General features: G+C 47.1%; 1 protein-coding gene across 3 annotated transcripts in view; it reads right to left on the bottom strand.

Annotated features, from left to right (window-relative positions):
* CCSER1 (coiled-coil serine rich protein 1) overlaps window positions 1–16,735 on the bottom strand; it is an 857,015-nt gene that overhangs the window by 634,663 nt on the left and 205,617 nt on the right. The gene's annotated exons all lie outside the window — the stretch shown is intronic.

The raw sequence follows: 16,735 nt of genomic DNA, 5'->3' as shown, positions 1-16,735 counted from the left end.
TCCTCCTTGTTCTGAAAAAAATCATAGAATCATAGAATAGTAGGGTTGGAAGGGGCCTACAAGATCATCGAGTCCAACCCCCTGCTCAGTGCAGGAATCCAAGTCAAAGCACCATCCTCCCCAAAGAGGAAAGCCACGGGGCAGGTGAAGCTGCCCCCAACAGAGGTGGTGGCTAGAATATCTCCAGCCAAGGCTTCATCCAGGGACTGAATGACATCAGGGGTGTGGCCCCATTTCTGACATCATTCAGCCTGTGGAGGGTTAGGTGATGGGTTGTCCACCCCTCATCCAAAAACATTTCCCCACCTCAGCTCAGCAATTCATACAACCTTAGCAGGCCTGCACAGTTGAGAGAACTGGAAGACTCCCCTGAAAGACTCTCATGGGCCCCTGCAACTAAGCATCCCATATTTGTTTTTCACCTTGTCCCTAAGATATGCTCCTAAAATGACATTAAATCCAAGCAAATACATCTAAAAACCAGGTTCTGAAAAACCTGAGTAACTAGGAGTTATGCCCTCCCATACCCTTTCTAATAAAACCATTCATTCTACAGATTATTTCTATCAGCTTGTGATCTACTCATTTCAACTTCCTACATTTATTTGCAGTCAGAGATTTTAGCAATCTGTTTCAATATAATGTCAAATCATCATCTTTATCTTCAGTGCAACTGTGTAAGGTCTGTCCCTTGTGCAAATGGACCTTCCTAGTCCACATTTAAAGGAACATTTGTTTGTTATGTGCTCCATCCTTGGATTTACCCATTTTGATTGTGTAAACAAAGCATAGGTTGAAGAGAATGATAGAGCTATTACCTCAGAATAAATGCCAATGTAAGCAAATGCTGCAATTTTCAAAGAAAAATGGCATAGGAACTAAGGATGTACCGATTTTGTAAAATCAGTTCCATCTGCATTTCAATTATCAGGTGCCTGTTGTTCTGTGAGTTGCACATTGATGGAATCAGATTTTTTCCCATTTCCCAAATTTGCGCAAATTTGCGCTTGAACAAATTCATGCTTGCACAAATGCACAAATCCCCCAAACTGCACAAATCCCCCCAAAGTGTGCAGGTTCAGGCTTTAGCCTATGGGCAAAATCCACATTTTCAGCAAGTTTTTTTTTAATGTATTTTTCTATGAATATAAATTTGCGTGAAATTCTAGAAAGTGAAAAAAACAGTCTGCAAGTCCATGGAATCTGTGCAACTCAGGAGAAGCCAGTCCAATGCAGTATCTACAGATCAGATTGATAGAATTCTGAACTCATTTAATTCCATTGCAGATTTCTCTGACATCCCTAGTAGGAACCCAACCCAAATCTGAGAACCTTGGTCTAAGGCAGGGCTGCACAACTTGTGGTCTACCAAGCCAAGGTGATGGCCACCAGAGCTCAAAAACACTCTGCTTTTGATGCCTACCTGGAATGGTAAAAATAAAAGAGTTGTTGAGCAGCTGACCATGGGCCATAATTGCATGACTGGTGGGCAGTTTCGAGTAGGGATGGGGGAGAATTTATCCCCGAAACTTCGGGGGGCCGAGTGCCAACGCATTTGGTCCTCCGAAGGTTGTTTGGGGAGAAATTCTCCGCCCCCCAGCCCCCCGCCCCCCCCCGGGATGGGACTTACCTTTCACGAATGTCCCTCCCGGCGGCGGGTCCCAGCAGTAGTTCGGCAGGTCTTCGTCAGGGGTGGGGGCAGCAGCCGGTCTTTTGACCGGCTGCCGCCGCCGCCATTACAAGAAAAGTAAAAAAAAAACAAAAACGCCCCTGTGATAGGCTAGGTAACGATTAACATAGCCTATCACGGCTAGATTTGCAAAGTCAGCCATGATAGGCTACGTTAATCGTCACGTAGCCTATCACGGGTTACTTTTTTTAAAAAAAAGTGCGTACTGCTAATGGCGGCCCCCATAGGGAGCCGCCATTCGCGTTCCTTATTTGGTCCCTGTAGTCTACGTAAAGATTTACGTAGACTACGGCGAAAATAAGGACAACGCAAATAGCGTTGCCCTTATTTTTGCCATAGTCTACGTAAATCTTTACGTAGACTACAGGGACCAAATAAGGAACGTGAATGGCGGCTCCCTATGGGAGCCCCATTTGCGTACGCGCTTTTTTTTTTTTAAGTCACCCGTGATAGGCTACGTGACGATTAATGTAGCCTATCACGGCTGACTTTGCAAATCTAGCCGTGATAGGCTACGTTAATCGTTACGTAGCCCATCACAGGGTCTTTTTTTTTTTTCTTTTGAAGTTTGCGGCCGGGGAGACGGGGCGCTTCTCCCCGGCCTGAATTTCGGCCGGGCGAGGCGGGAAGCCTCCCCCCCGGCCTGAATTCCAGCCGGGCGAGGAGGGAAGCCTCCCCCCCTGGCCTGAACTTTGGGGAGAGCAGCGAAGCGCCTCCCCCCCACCGCCAAGCAAGCTGCGAGACCAGGTAAGTGACTTTCGTGCATCCCTAGTTTCGAGTTGATCGGATACAAGCTATGCAGACCTTGCTCTAAAAACATAAATAATACCCAGCCAAAACCATTGCAGGAAAATATAAAATTGCCTTGATAATCACAAGTAAGCTTTGGAGTCTCTTTTTTTCCTGCTGAAGAAATTACGTTTTATGCTAGGTCTTTCCATATTCCAATTTCCCATCATTGTTTGTCATTTTTATGGGTCTTTTTTTCGTGTATAGTGTGTTACAATTCTCATCTTATTAAAAATTGTAAGAGATAGGCTTGGCGGAGAGCGAGAGAGCGAGACCAACTTGCCAAGGATCACTCAGGGAGCTTCATGGCTAACTAGGGATTTGAACAAATGTGGAACACCAACCAATATCCCCATGCAACTCCTTTTATGTACCGCAACATTGTCCCCCAGTTGTACATTTGCTACTTGTAATATAATAGTTAGTCTATCCCAGCCTTTTTCTTTCCACAAATTTAATTTTTATAAATTTGTTGATATTACTCTACAAAGTAACAGTTTCAAAAGAGGCAACTTTGCATCAAACAGACAGCATTTCAAGCGTCCAAAGCACTACACATATGTTAAGGGTAGACACTTAGGCATTGCCAAAAAAAGGACTGAATTGCTAACATGGGGCTAAAAGAAGACCCAATTTTGCATAACATTTGCACATGTAAATGTATATGTTTTGATGCAAATTTATGTGATTTATAACCTACCCTTCCTCACAAAGTGCCCAGGCCAGCTAACAACAAAGCTTAGAAAAAAATTACTGTAATTCAAATAGAAGTACAAAACATCTCACCGTAGTGGGAAAGATGACAACCAGATGACCCACTTGCCCACTCAGTTTGCTGTCCAGGCGCTGCCCAGTGAAGGGCAACTTCAAGGCCCCTGCAATCCCTTATTGTTATCTTTAAACCACACTTAGACTGGCCAGCCCTTCAAACGGAGGACTGTCCTCTGGCAGTCCTTCAAATGGAGGACACTATAAGGTAGGAATCACTCTACACAGTGGAGGCTGGTGGCTCTGATGTCAATGGGGCGTGAATCTGCTCTGGGTTTCAGTCAGAACCAGTCAGAACTCTAAAGGAGCTATCCAAGGTGGGAAGCACCAGTCACAGTTCTGACTGGTTCTGACTGGTTCTGACCGGAAACCCGGAGCTGATTCACCACCCAGCTGACATCAGAACCATCAGCCTCCACTGACTCTACATATGTTACTTCTGTTACCCATACCAGACTAGTAAGCTGAGTCAATATTATATTGTACATGTGGGTCCAGCAACAAAGACCTGCAGTGTGGAGTGCTCCTGTTTACTATTCCAGACATGCCTTCTTCCAGGATACTCTGTTCCATTCCCTTCCTCTGCCCTGCTCCCTCAGGTTTCCCATTTTACTGCCCAACAGACAGTCAGCATTCCATGCTTAGTCTTCATTGGTTTCTATTGGAAGAGGGGTTGCCCCTTTAGAGTTTACTTCTCTTAAAACAAAAAGTACTTCTACAATTCTCAAAGTTCCCTAGAGCACCCCGATACCACCTTTTTTTTTTTTTCCTCAGCTGCCCCGTTTGGGTTACATAGCCATTGGCACTCTCCATGTAGATTTACTATTAGAGGGAGTAATTGCACTTGTAAGGGGAATGCTTGTCACACACCTATTCTCATATGAAGGAACCCTGCCCAAGCCCAACACACAAGATCATCCATTACATATTGCTGAAGACTCTGCTCTGGGCTCCTTCACATGGAGCTTTTATCCTGCTATTGAGATTGCTCATTCATGGAAGTTTGTGGGTCCTTTTCATAATGCCATTAACCTCCAGGGCATATCCAGAGGTATTTCCTGGTTATTTCATCTCAAAAAGATCCAGAACTAATGAACCGTCTTTTTAACTTGGAATGTTACGTGATTAAAACAGCCACAAGATGGAGCTGTTTCACTGAGTTCTATGGAACCTTGAAAATTAAAAGCTTCTCCTCTCAGCAACCATGTGGTTGCTGTCTGGGAGCCCACGATAAATGCAGAAAGGCTCCAGAATGGGAGGACGGTGGGGGTTTGCTTTAGTGTAAAGGCAGCCGAAGTCCACTTATGCTGTATTTATTTGCTGTGTCTGCTATGGCTCTGAGGGCCAAGACAGTGTTTGTTCATTTGATTGAAGTTATATTAGAAAAACCTAATTGTTGGATAATAGGCTGCTGTCATGGTTCACAGTACAGCACATTATCTGCAGTGTGGGAAATGGCAGGCTGCATGCAGTATGATGCCTTAGTGTTCATACGTTTAGATGTATGCACTCTAGAGACAAGATGCATTCGCTACCATCCTAGTCAGAAACATTAACTCTGAAAGAGCCTGGGAAGCGAGCTGAGCCCTGAAGAATGGCAACTCCAGCAAGTTACACTAAAATTTTTTTACAAGGCATCACCAAAAGGGCAAATCTAGATGCGGGGGGGGGGGAGAATGTGGCAGTGATTTACTTGGGAACTATCCCTAAGAAACAGTAAATAGGGACAGTTGGAGCATGTGCAGCTTGAGGTCTGTTATGCTAGCAATCCAGAGAAAACGGAGGAGGAGGAGAAGGCACCAGTGTGGCCATAAGTTATCTTCCCTGCTGTTGAGATCATCTTATTCCAAGGAGTCTGTATGGGAGGCTACATAGCTTACCTTCCAACAGACAGGTAGCATGCACACACAGGAAGAGACACCAGTGATATACGCATGGGCAGGAGAGAGATGAGTTTACTAGGGATGGGTAAATATGTCAATTTCAGTTTCTCTCAGTTTCTCATTTCCCAATCTTAAATTTGGTTTGTCCCAAATTCCAAGAATTCTCCCAATCCTAAATTCAGTTCATTCTGAACTTCTAAGATTTTTTCCCAGTTTGCATGAATATTTGTACACATTTTCGTGTGCGCTTCTAAAGCATACATTTTTGTACACAATTTTTTGTACAAAATATATACATATACATATTTTTGCAGGCAATTTTCCTAATCATAGTTTGGGGTGGAATTGTGTGCTCATTTCCCTAATACAGGCATTTGTGTATGCATTTTCTGATTGGAGAACTCCATTGCGAAATTCAGAGAATATCTGAGGACTCGGGCCATGAAGACAATAGCATGCCACAACTAGGGATGGCGGAGAATTCTGCCACGGATCTCAGTGAGGCCGAATGCCAGTGCATTCGGCCTCCTGAAATCCATGGCAGAATGAAGCCCCACCACCCCACCACCCCGCAAAAGGTGCGCGAAACGGCTGTCATTCGCTTCACGATTTTTCCCATGATAGGTTACGTAAATACTTACGTAGCCTATCACGGCTAATGCAGGGACGCCATTTGCATCCCTGTGGAGGCCATGATAGGCTATGTAAATATTTACATAGCCTATCACGACAAAAAAAAGGGACGCAAGCGGCGGCGGCAGCTACTGCAGCCGCCATTTGCGTCTCTGCGCAGCCCAGCAGCGGCCGGATGTTGCTGAGGGCGGCCCCAGCCGGCGGCTCCGTGGAGTTGCCGCAGAGCAGAGCCGGCTGGCGAGGATTTTGGGAGGAGGGACGGAGCGCCTCCCCGCACCGCGGATGTCATGAAATGAAACAGGTGAGTTGTTTCGTACACCCCTAGCCACAACCACACCCACATCATTGCAGTCTGAGGCTGCTAAAACAGACCAGGCCCCTTTAAGGGTCAAAGCCTCAGCAAAGGTAGAAGCGGAGCTAACCAGCCTAAAAGCCAATAACTTCCTTTTTAAGCCTCAATCTTTACTCTGATCTTTGTTGGAGCGACATATATACAATCCTGTAAGGCTTCCAGTGCCTCTTGAAGCTTTCTGTGGTTCTGATCTCCTTCTGCCTTGGTTCCTGAGATACCTAACCCAACCAGATCCTGCTCAAGAACTGATCCCTAGCAGAAATTTGCAACCCAAGGTACATCTCACAGCATCAACAGAACTCACGGCCTGAAACGGTAGAAACATAGGAGGGAGAGATTCTTCCCTAAGCTACTGATTAATAGCTTGAGGTGGGTTGTGTGTGCTGGAATTTAACAACCAAAACATTGCCTGCAGGCCTCCATCCTGTCAGGCCTGGTGACAGCACCTTGCTGCAGCAAGCCCCACCAGCACTAAGAACATAAGACCCATGCTGGATCAGACAAAGGGTCCATCTAAACCAGCATTCTGTCCACAGTGGTCATTCAGCTGTTCATGGGAAACCACAAGCAGGACATGAGTGCAACAGCACCCTCCCGCCCATGTTCCCCAGCACCTGGTATACACAGGCATACTAGCCATCAGGACTAATAGCCATTGATAGTCTTCCCCTCCAGGAATTTGTCTAACCCCCTTTTAAAGGCATCCAAATTGGTGGTCATCACTACATCTTGTGGAAGTGAATTTATAGTTGAACTATGGAAGCTGTGTGAAGCAGACCTTCCTTTTATCTTTCCTGAATCTCCCACCAATCAGCTTCATAGGATGACCACATTGGGTTCTAGTATTTTGAGAGACGGAGAAAAATGTCTCCCTATCCACATTCTCCACACCATGCATAGTTTTGTACAGCTCTTTCATGTCTCCCCTTACCTTCCTTTTTTCCAAGCTAAACAATCCCAGCTGTTGTAACCTTCCCTCATAGGGGAGTTGCTCCACCCATTGATCATTTTAATTGCCCTTTTCTGCACTTTTTCCAGCTCTACAATATCTACATTGGGGGAGGGGGGATATAGGAGGGTGTCCATGGAGAGTGCTTTCCCAAGGACTTCCTCAAAGCTGGAGCCAGCCATAACCCCTGTATTACAGATGACATATTGATAGATATTGGCATGCCTCAGGCCACTTAAATGGTCATGGCTGAAGCATGACCTGAACCAGGAACCATCTCTCACACTCTTAGCCACTGCATCAGCTTGCACTTGATTTAAACAAGCATCCAAGAAGAATGCTGCTCTCCAGCAATATTCAGTAAAACACCACAGAAGATAATTTTTTGGCAAGTGCTGACTCAGCAGGTTTTAATTCAGCTTACACAAGACACAATGGGTTCCCTCTGGCACTTTTTTTTCCCCTAGACGTAATTATTTTTATACATGCAGAACCAGAAGTCAGAATTGCAGCCCTGAGGGAAAGGAAACTGCAAGTCCAACGTTCGGTTGGATACCTCATCAGGACATACGAGCATACTGTGTCATGTAATAATTTATAGTAATGTAATGCTGGGAAGGGTGATCCTCAAGAGGCTACATTCCAGCACAGACCCCCATAAAATGAAGGCTGAACTGCGCTGGCAAAGCAGTTTGTAAAGGATAAGATCTTACTTTTCTAATGAACCGTCCATATGTAGAGATGGGGTGCACAGATCTAATGGAGGATAAACACTATGTATCAAGAATGTAGCTAAGGGATGAGAAATGAGAGAGGAAACACGCTCTCCTTGTAAACTACATATACACACACAATTTATGTTCATGACTTTTCCACTCAGTTTCCCAGAGAAAGAACCAAAATACACATTCAGAATGATAATATGTTACAGCCATCTTAGCACTGACTGTACCACATTAGAATGCAAATGGGATGGAATGCTCCTCTAAATCAAAACATGGCATTCCAGGTTTTGGCCAGACCTCACCTGGAATACTGAATACAGGTCTGGATACTTCAGTGTAAGGAGGCCAAAAGAAGGGGGGAGAATGGGGTGCAGAGACCAAGTTGTGTGAAGAAAATCTTAAGGAATTGGGTATGTTTTGCCTAAAGAAACAATGAAGAGGAGATGTGATTGCTATCTTCATATCTGAAGGGCTGTTACATGGACGATGGAGCAAATCTGTTCTCTGTGGTTCTGGAGGGTAGGGCACAAGCCAACAGGTTCAAATTATAAGAAAAGGGATTCCGACTAAACATTAGGAAGAACTCCCTGGCAGGACAAGCTGTTTGATTTGCATTCGATGGTGGTGGGCAGACTTTCATTAGAGGTTTTTAAGCAGACTCTGGATGACCATCTATCAGGGAGGCTGTAGCTATAGATTCCTTATGTCAAGGTTCCCCTTATGACCTGGACCCATTGAGCAACTCCTTAAGGATCTCTTGCCTCCTTAAGAGTCCCACCTTCCTTCTTTTAAACTTCCCCTTCCCAGTAACATGGGGTTTACTGACACTCTAGACAGGGTATAACTGATAAATTAAAGCAAGCAATCACAACCAAAGGTATTTACACAATAAACCTGACTGATACAAAAGGCATTAAAAGGAAATAAAAATTGCAAAATGGAAGTTCCTTTACCCTAGCTGTCCTTAGACTTTTTCAGCTGCTTCTTCCTGCTCATTCTTCAGGCTCTGCTCACACTTCAGGCTCTGGCTGTCTCTCTCCCTGACTCTCTCTTGCTCTGGCTGCAGCCAAGTCTTTCTGTCTTACTGGCTTTCTCGCTGTCTTTATATACCCTCCTCCCTCAAAACCAAAAGTACTGCTTCAAACCTGAAGAAATGAAACTTCAGTGGAGAAATGAAACTGACACTTAACTGAAGAAATGAAACTACTCCTCTCAGGATTACCCTCTCCCAACACTAATCTCCAGGCCTCTAAGCCTGATCTTTTTTCTCTTTGCCTCTGTAGGCTTCAAATCTTCACACCCTGCATTACGGATGGCGGAGAATTCTGCCACGGATCTCAATGAGGCCAAATGCCACTGTATTCGGCCCCCCGAAATCTGTGGCGGAACAAAATCCGTGGCGGAACCACCACCCCGCAAAAGGCAAGCAAAACGGAGCACCTACCTGGTCCGTTCACGCTGCTTTGCGAATGGCGGCCACGTCTGCGGCTGCCATTCGCTTCACGATTTTTCCCATGATAGGCTAAGTAAATACTTACACAGCCTATCACGGCTAATGCAGGGATGCCATTTGCGTCCCTGCAGAGGCCATGATAGGCTACGTAAATATTTACGTAGCCTATCACGGCAGAAAAAAAAGAATGGAAATGGTGGCGGTTATGGCGGCCGCCATTAGTGTTCCCTTTTTTTCGCGGTGATAGGCTACATAAATATTTACATAGCCTATCACGGCGAAAAAAAGGGCCGCAACCGGCGGCGGCTACAGCCACCACCATTTCCGTCCCTGCACAGCCCAGCAGCGGCCAGCTGTTGCTGCAGGCTCCGTGGAGTCGCTGTGGAGCGGAGCTGGCTGGTGAGGATTTTGGGGGGAGGGACGGAGCACCTCCCTCCCACCGTGGATGTCACGAAACAAAACAGGTGAGTTGTTTCGTACATCCCTACCGTGCATCAGCAGATCATGGGACTACATAACCTTTGAGGTCCCTTCCAATACTATGATTTTGTGAAAATGTCTATGCCTTTGGAAAATTAGTATACCAAAATGAAGGTTTCTTCCCTGATGTAATACTTTTCTATTTTCAGATAGCTTTTTATATTCCAGTGTGTGATCCCTCACTTGTATTTTGAAGTAAGTATAAACATTCCCCCCCCCCTTCATGGATCATAGGGTTGGCGGAGAATTTCTCCCCGAAACTTTGGGGGGCCGAGTGCCAACGTGTTCGGCCCCCCCAAACAAGTTTCGGGGAGAAATTCTCCACCCCCCCGCCCCCCGCCCCCCCCAGGGACGGGACTTAACTTTGCCGAATGTCCCTCCCGGTGGCGGGTCCCGGCGGCGGTTCATCGGGTCTTCGTCAGGGGCGGGGGCGGCAGCCGATCTTTCGACCGGCTGCCGCCGCCGCCATTCCAATAAAACTAAAAAAAAAAAAAACGCCCCCGTGATAGGCTACGTGACGATTAACGTAGCCTATCACGGCTAGATTTGCAAAGTCAGCCGTGATAGGCTACGTAAATCGTCACGTAGCCTATCACGGGTAACTTTTTTAAAAAAGCGCGTACGGATAATGGCGGCCCCCATAGGGAGCTGCCATTCCCGTTCCTTATTTGGTCGCTGTAGTCTAAGTAAAGATTACGTAGACTACGGCGAAAATAACGGCAACACTATTTGCGTTGCCCTTATTTTCGCCGTAGTCTACGTAAAGATTTACGTAGACTACAGCGACCAAATAAGGAACGCGAATGGCGGCTCCCTATGGGGGCCGCCATTTGCGTACGCACTTTTTTTTTTAAGTCACCCGTGATAGGCTACGTGACGATTTACGTAGCCTATCATGGCTAACTTTGCAGATCTAGCCGTGATACCCTACGTTAATCGTCACGTAGCCTATCACGGGGGCGTTTTTGTTTTTTTTTTACTTTTAATTTCGCGGCCGGGCGAGGCGAGGCGCCTCCTCCCCGGCCTGAATTTCGGCCGGGCGAGGCGGGAAGCCTCCCCCCCCGGCCTGAACTTCGGGGTGAGAGCAGCGAAGCGCCTCCCCCCCACCGCAAAAAGCTGCGAGACCAGGTAAGTGGGTTTCATGCACCCCTAGAGATCAAATCGCCAACATTCGCTGGATCGTGGAGAAAGCAAGAGAATTCCAGAAAAACGTCTATTTCTGCTTCACTGACTACGCTAAAGCCTTTCATTGTGTGGATCACAACAAACTGTGGCAAATTCTTAAAGAGATGGGAGTACCAGACCACCTTACCTGTCTCCTGAGAAACCTGTACGAGGGACAAGAAGCAACAGGAAGAGCCACACATGGAACAACCGATTGGTTCAAAATTGGGAAAGGAGTATGACAAGGTTGTATATTGTCGCCCTGCTTATTTAATTTATACGCAGAGTACATCATGAGAAATGCCGGGTTGGATGAATCACAGTTCGGAATTAAGATTCCCGGGAGAATTATCAACAACCTCAGATATGCAGATGATACCACCCTAATGGCAGAAAGCAAAGAGGATCTAAAGAGCCTTTTGTTGAGAGTGAAAGTGGAGAGTGCAAAACTGTAGGGATGGACGAAAGGGACTTACCTTGTCCCACAGCTTGCTTTGCAGTGGGGGGGAGGTGCTTCGGTTCTCCCCCCGAAGTTCAGGCGAGAGGGCAGGCACCCCATCCCTCGCCGGCGAAATTCAGGCCAGGGAGGAGCGCCCCGTCTCCCCGGCCGTGAAAAAAAAGTAAAACACACACACACACCCGTGATAGGCTACGTAACGATTTGCGTGGCCTATCACAGCTAGATTTCCAAAGTCAGCCATGATAGGCTACGTAAATTGTCACGTAGCCTATCACGGGTGACTTTGGGGGGGGGGGAAAAAGTGCGTATGCATTCCTTATTTTGGCACGTCTAGTCTACGTAAAGATTTACGTAGACTACGGTGAAAATAAGGCCAACGCAAATAGCGTTCCCTTATTTTCACCGTAGTCTACGTAAATCTTTACGTAGACTAGACGTACCAAAATAAGGATCGCAAATGGCGGCGCCCATGGAGCGCCGCCATTTGCGTAGGCGCTTTTTTTTTCCCCCAAAGTCACCCGTGATAGGCTACGTGACGATTTACATAGCCTATCATGGCTGACTTTGGAAATCTAGCCGTGATAGGCTACGTAAATCGTCATGTAGCCTATCACGGGTGTGTGTGTGTGTTTTTTTACTGTACTTTTTTATTTTGTAATGGTGGCGGTGGCAGCCGGTCGGGAGACCGGCCGCCGCCCCCACCGAAATGCCGCCGAAACGCCGCCGGGACCCGCCGCCGAGAGGGACATTCGCTGAAGTTAAGTCCCATCCCGGGGGGGGGGGGCAGTGGAGAATTTCCCCAACACTTTCGGCGGGCCGAATGCGTCGGCACTCGGCCTCCCGAAGATTCATGGAGAAATTCTCCGCCATCCCTATGCAAAAGCTGGTTTGAAACTCAACATTAAAAAAACTAAGATCATGGCAACTGGCCCCATCTCTTCCTGGCATATAGAAGGGGAAGAAATGGAAGCAGTGACAGATTTTATTTTCTTGGACTCCAAGATCGCCGCAGATGGTGACTGTAGCCATGAAATTAAAAGACGCTTGCTCCTTGGGAGAAAAGGTATGGCAAACCTAGACAGCATAGTAAGATGCAGAGACACCACCTTGACGACAAAGATTCGTATAATCAAAGGTATGGTTTTTCCAGTAGCAACGTATGGCTGTGAGAGCTGGACTATAAGGAAGGCTGAGCGCCGAAGAATTGATGCTTTCGAACTGTGGTGCTTTGAGAAGACTCTTATGAGTCCCCTGGACTGCAAGGAGGTCAAATCAATCCATCCTAAAGAAAATCAACCCTGACTGCTCATTGGAAGGTCAGATACTGAAGCTGAAGCTGAAATATTTTGGCCACCTAATGCGAAGAGAAAACTCTCTGGAAAAGACCCTGATGCTGGGAAAGACCGAAGGCAAAAGGAGAAGGGGACGGCAGAGGATGAGATGGCTGGATAGCATCACTGATGCAATGGATATGGACTTGAGCATGCTCCGGGAGAGAGCGGAGGACAGGAAGGCCTGGCGTGCTATGGTCCATGGGGTCACGAAGAGTCGGACACAACTTAACAACTGAACAACAACTATAAACATTCCCAGGAGTGCTATACTGCATGATACACAGGCCATGGCTGAAGTCATTTTCCTCACCCACCCCAGATTTTTTTTGGGGGGGGGAATATGGGGAGGTGACCGGAGAGACAGGATATGAGGTATCCGGGACCTCTGCCAGCTTCCTTCCCTCCTCCTCTGAAGCACCCCAGCTAGACGGGCAAAATAGCCCATGTAGTGAAAATACAGGGAGAGAGGATGAGGAGGCAAAGATTGCCTCTGCTGCCTGTACCTACCGCCCTGCACTGGATGATCGTAAGTCTCTGAGTGTGGAGGCTTAGAATCACCAAGGGTGGAAACAATAGGATTGCACCCTAAAACACTTACGCCCAATAACTAAGCACTAGGAGAGTTGTTTTAACCTTTCAGCATGGGAACTGCACAAAAGCCAGTGAGCCACCAAATGGCTGGGGAAAAGGGCGGGTGGCTATCTGGGGAACTCCAGAAGACTAGATTGGGACCCCAGGAGGGCCAGATTGGACCCACAGGCCGGAGGTCCAACACCCCTGCTCAGTGGAGGCCAGTGGCTCTGATTCTGGTGGGTCTGTGAATCCATTCTGGGTTTCAGTCAGAACCAGCCAGAACTCTAAAGGAGCTGCCCAAGGTGCTGGACCCTAGGCCCTAAATAGGTTCAGCACCTTGGATACCTCCTTTAGAGTTCTGTCTGGTCTTGACTGAAACTCAGAATGGATTCACAGCCCCACCAAAAATTGGGGCCACCAGCTTCCACTGTCCCCGCTATAGAAATGTTGAAGGTTTGTATCGCCACCACATTCTCCTCCTGTTGCCCCAGGTAAGTTGGAAGGTGCAGGAAAAGTGGGAGATAGTAGCAGCAGAAGTGGCTGCAGTTGGCACTGTAAATGTTTTGTGTGAACTCGCTTGGAACCCAAACAGAGCATGTGCAAAGGATCGAGCCCTTTCAGCTTAGAATCTATATTCAAGCACAGCAAAAGAGACTTGACACTGTTTGGAAAAATGCTAAAACTTTGGGCTATGAGAATTCCATTATGTTGAGGGATCCCATTTCAAAATGCTACTTCCAAGGATAAAGACTGCCAGTTTTGAATCAATGTTTCACACACGCATCACACATACGTTCTCTTGATCCTGCATTAAATGTCTGCAAATCCCGATCTACCTGGTTCCTTCTAATAAGCAGACTGTGTCAGGATTTACGGAGATCAAGGCTGGGTATAGCAATTTTGAAGCTTTGGATGAAAGGCGAAGGCAAAGAACGGTAGCTAATCTTGTAAAACCCCACTGGTGATGTTTGAAGAAAGCCTGGAGGTGGATTCTATTGAGGTTTCAGCTTCACTGAAATCAAAACACAAAGTTGATTCTCCTCTTTCCCCCCTCCTTTTTTTTCCAGAAGATTAAACTAATGAAAATGAGCTTTCAAAATTATCAAAAGCAAATCAGCATTTGATTACAATATTGTCTGATCACTTCAGACCAGATTTCACAGCCATGTTTCTGTGCTCGAGAGAGTAAGCAATATTGAGACACATACAGTAGGCATATGAAATGTACAGGCCTTCGAATGTATGAAACAAGAACGTTCCCCAACCTTTACAGAGAAATTACTTCCCCCCACTGCCACCGCCACTGCCTGTTTTATTGCACATTATGCAGCTGTCTCCAAAGTTGTGCAGAAACCGAGGGACTGCAGGAGGAGCAGGTCAAAGAAAGGCTTGAATTCCCATTTATTTTCCATCCCCAGCTCCCATGTGGATGTGAGGCCAGTTCATTCCCCACCCATTTGTCTTCTCTGTATCATATATCCATGCCATCTACCCTTCAACAATCCCCGTAGACGGAAGGCTGAATGGGAATCTCTCTGCATCCTTGTAGTAAGAAGTGAGGGAGCATGCATAATACAGTAGACATGTCATCGAGTCTGCTTTTATCATCATATAAGCTGCCCTGACAGAATCTCTCCGTAAAAAGCTTTAGCGTTCCTCACGAAAGCTGGAAAAATTACTTGGCTGAAGGAGCCCCAAGCTACTGACTGTTTATTTGTATTTGCTGCTGTGAAGAAAAACGGAGAAGAGGCAGTGGAGAGCGGGGTCACTTCTCTCGCCGCCACGCCGCTGAAAACAGATGGCCCAACTGGTCATAAGAAGTGATTCCAAAATAGCAGATGGATATTTTTCTAGTTTTCTACTATGTTAACATCCTTTGCACAAAGGGACAAATTTGGATAGAGGGCAACAATCGAATGGGAAAGTGCCATGTCACTGGTACATGTAAAACACAGGGCTGCCCAATTCATAGATGTTTCCAAACTAGCACTGTGCTGAATTTTTCAACCTATTTATTTTCGACCATTCGTTGGGGGGGGGGAGGGGAGCAACTGCACCTGAAAACTGTTGGAAGGGGTGAGAAGTTCGGATAAATTTCTGTCGCTCCAGGACTTCGGTGCTTACCTTACAGGAAGGAGGTGGGGGTGGGGGTGGGGGCAGTGTTCTTTCTTTTACCATTTTCCCCCGTACTGTCCTCACACTCACAACCTCTCAGCTGCTTGAGCTCTTCGGAAAGCCCCTAGAGGGCTTAGCCAAGACTCCAGCCTTTGGGGCTTCCGGGTGCTGCTGCCTGCTGAGTGCCTGAAAGCTGAGAGAGGCATTTTGGTTTTGCTTTATTATTAAAAGTCATTTTAACAACAGCAGCCGCAGCAACAAGGATAACAACCCCTTTCCCAGCTTTCAGGCACCGAGCAGGCTGCAGCACGGGAAGCCCCAAGGGAGGGAGTCCTGGCTAAGTCCTCCAGGGGGCTTTCTGAGATGCTCAAGAAGAGCTGGAGAGGCTGCAAGGACAGAATGGGGGAACAGGGGAATGGTGAAGGAAAAAGCACACATGAACCCCTCAAGCACCTCCTTATAGTAAGGTAAGCACTGGAGCCCTACACCCAGAAAAACTTCTCCAAAATTCTTACCATTGCAATGAAAGCAGCAGAAAAACATCTGCCTCTTTCACAGGGAAATGAAGAGGTCACAAAAGGGCAGGTGGGGTTTCGGCACAGCACTATTCCAAATAGCAGGAGATCACACCTAGTGATGGACGAAAGTCCCTTACCTGTTCTCGAAGCTTGCTTCGTGGTGGGGGGGAGGTGCTTTGGTTCTCCCCCCAAAGTTCAGGTGAGGGGGGGGAGGCGCCCCACCTCGCCCGGCCGAAATTCAGGCCGGGGGGGAGGCGCTCCATCCCTCGCCAGCGAAATTCAGGCCGGGGGGGAGGCGCCCCATCCCTCGCCGGCGAAATTCAGGCCGGGTAGGAGCGCCCCGGCTACCCAGCCGCGAAAAAAAAAGTAAACACACACACACACACCCGTGATAGGCTACGTAACGATTTACGTAGCCTATCACAGCTAGATTTCCAAAGTCAGCCGTGATAGGCTATGTAAATCGTCACGTAGCTAGCACGGGTGACTTTGGAAAAAAAAAAAGCGCGTACGCAAATGGCGGCTCCCATGGAGCTTTCCTTATTTTGACATGTCTAGTCTATGTAAAGATTTACGTAGACTACGGCGAAAATAAGGGCAACGCAAATAGCGTTCCCTTATTTTCGCCGTAGTCTATGTAAATGTTTATGTAAACTAGACATGCCAAAATAAGGAACGCAAATGGCGGCGCCCATGCGCCGCCACCATTTGCATACGCACTTTTTTTTCCCCCAAAGTCACCCGTGATAGGCTACGTGACGATTTACGTAGCCTATCATGGCTGACTTTGGAAATCTAGCCGTGATAGGCTACGTAAATCATTACGTAGCCTATCACGGGTGTGTGTGT

The sequence above is a fragment of the Heloderma suspectum genome, chromosome 5, assembly GCF_057233095.1.
Source record: "Heloderma suspectum isolate Gila_16-S chromosome 5, 16-S_ref, whole genome shotgun sequence".
NCBI lineage: Eukaryota > Metazoa > Chordata > Lepidosauria > Squamata > Helodermatidae > Heloderma > Heloderma suspectum.
The sequence above is the reverse complement of the archived record's forward strand: the minus strand, read 5'-3'. Positions and strand labels throughout refer to the sequence as shown.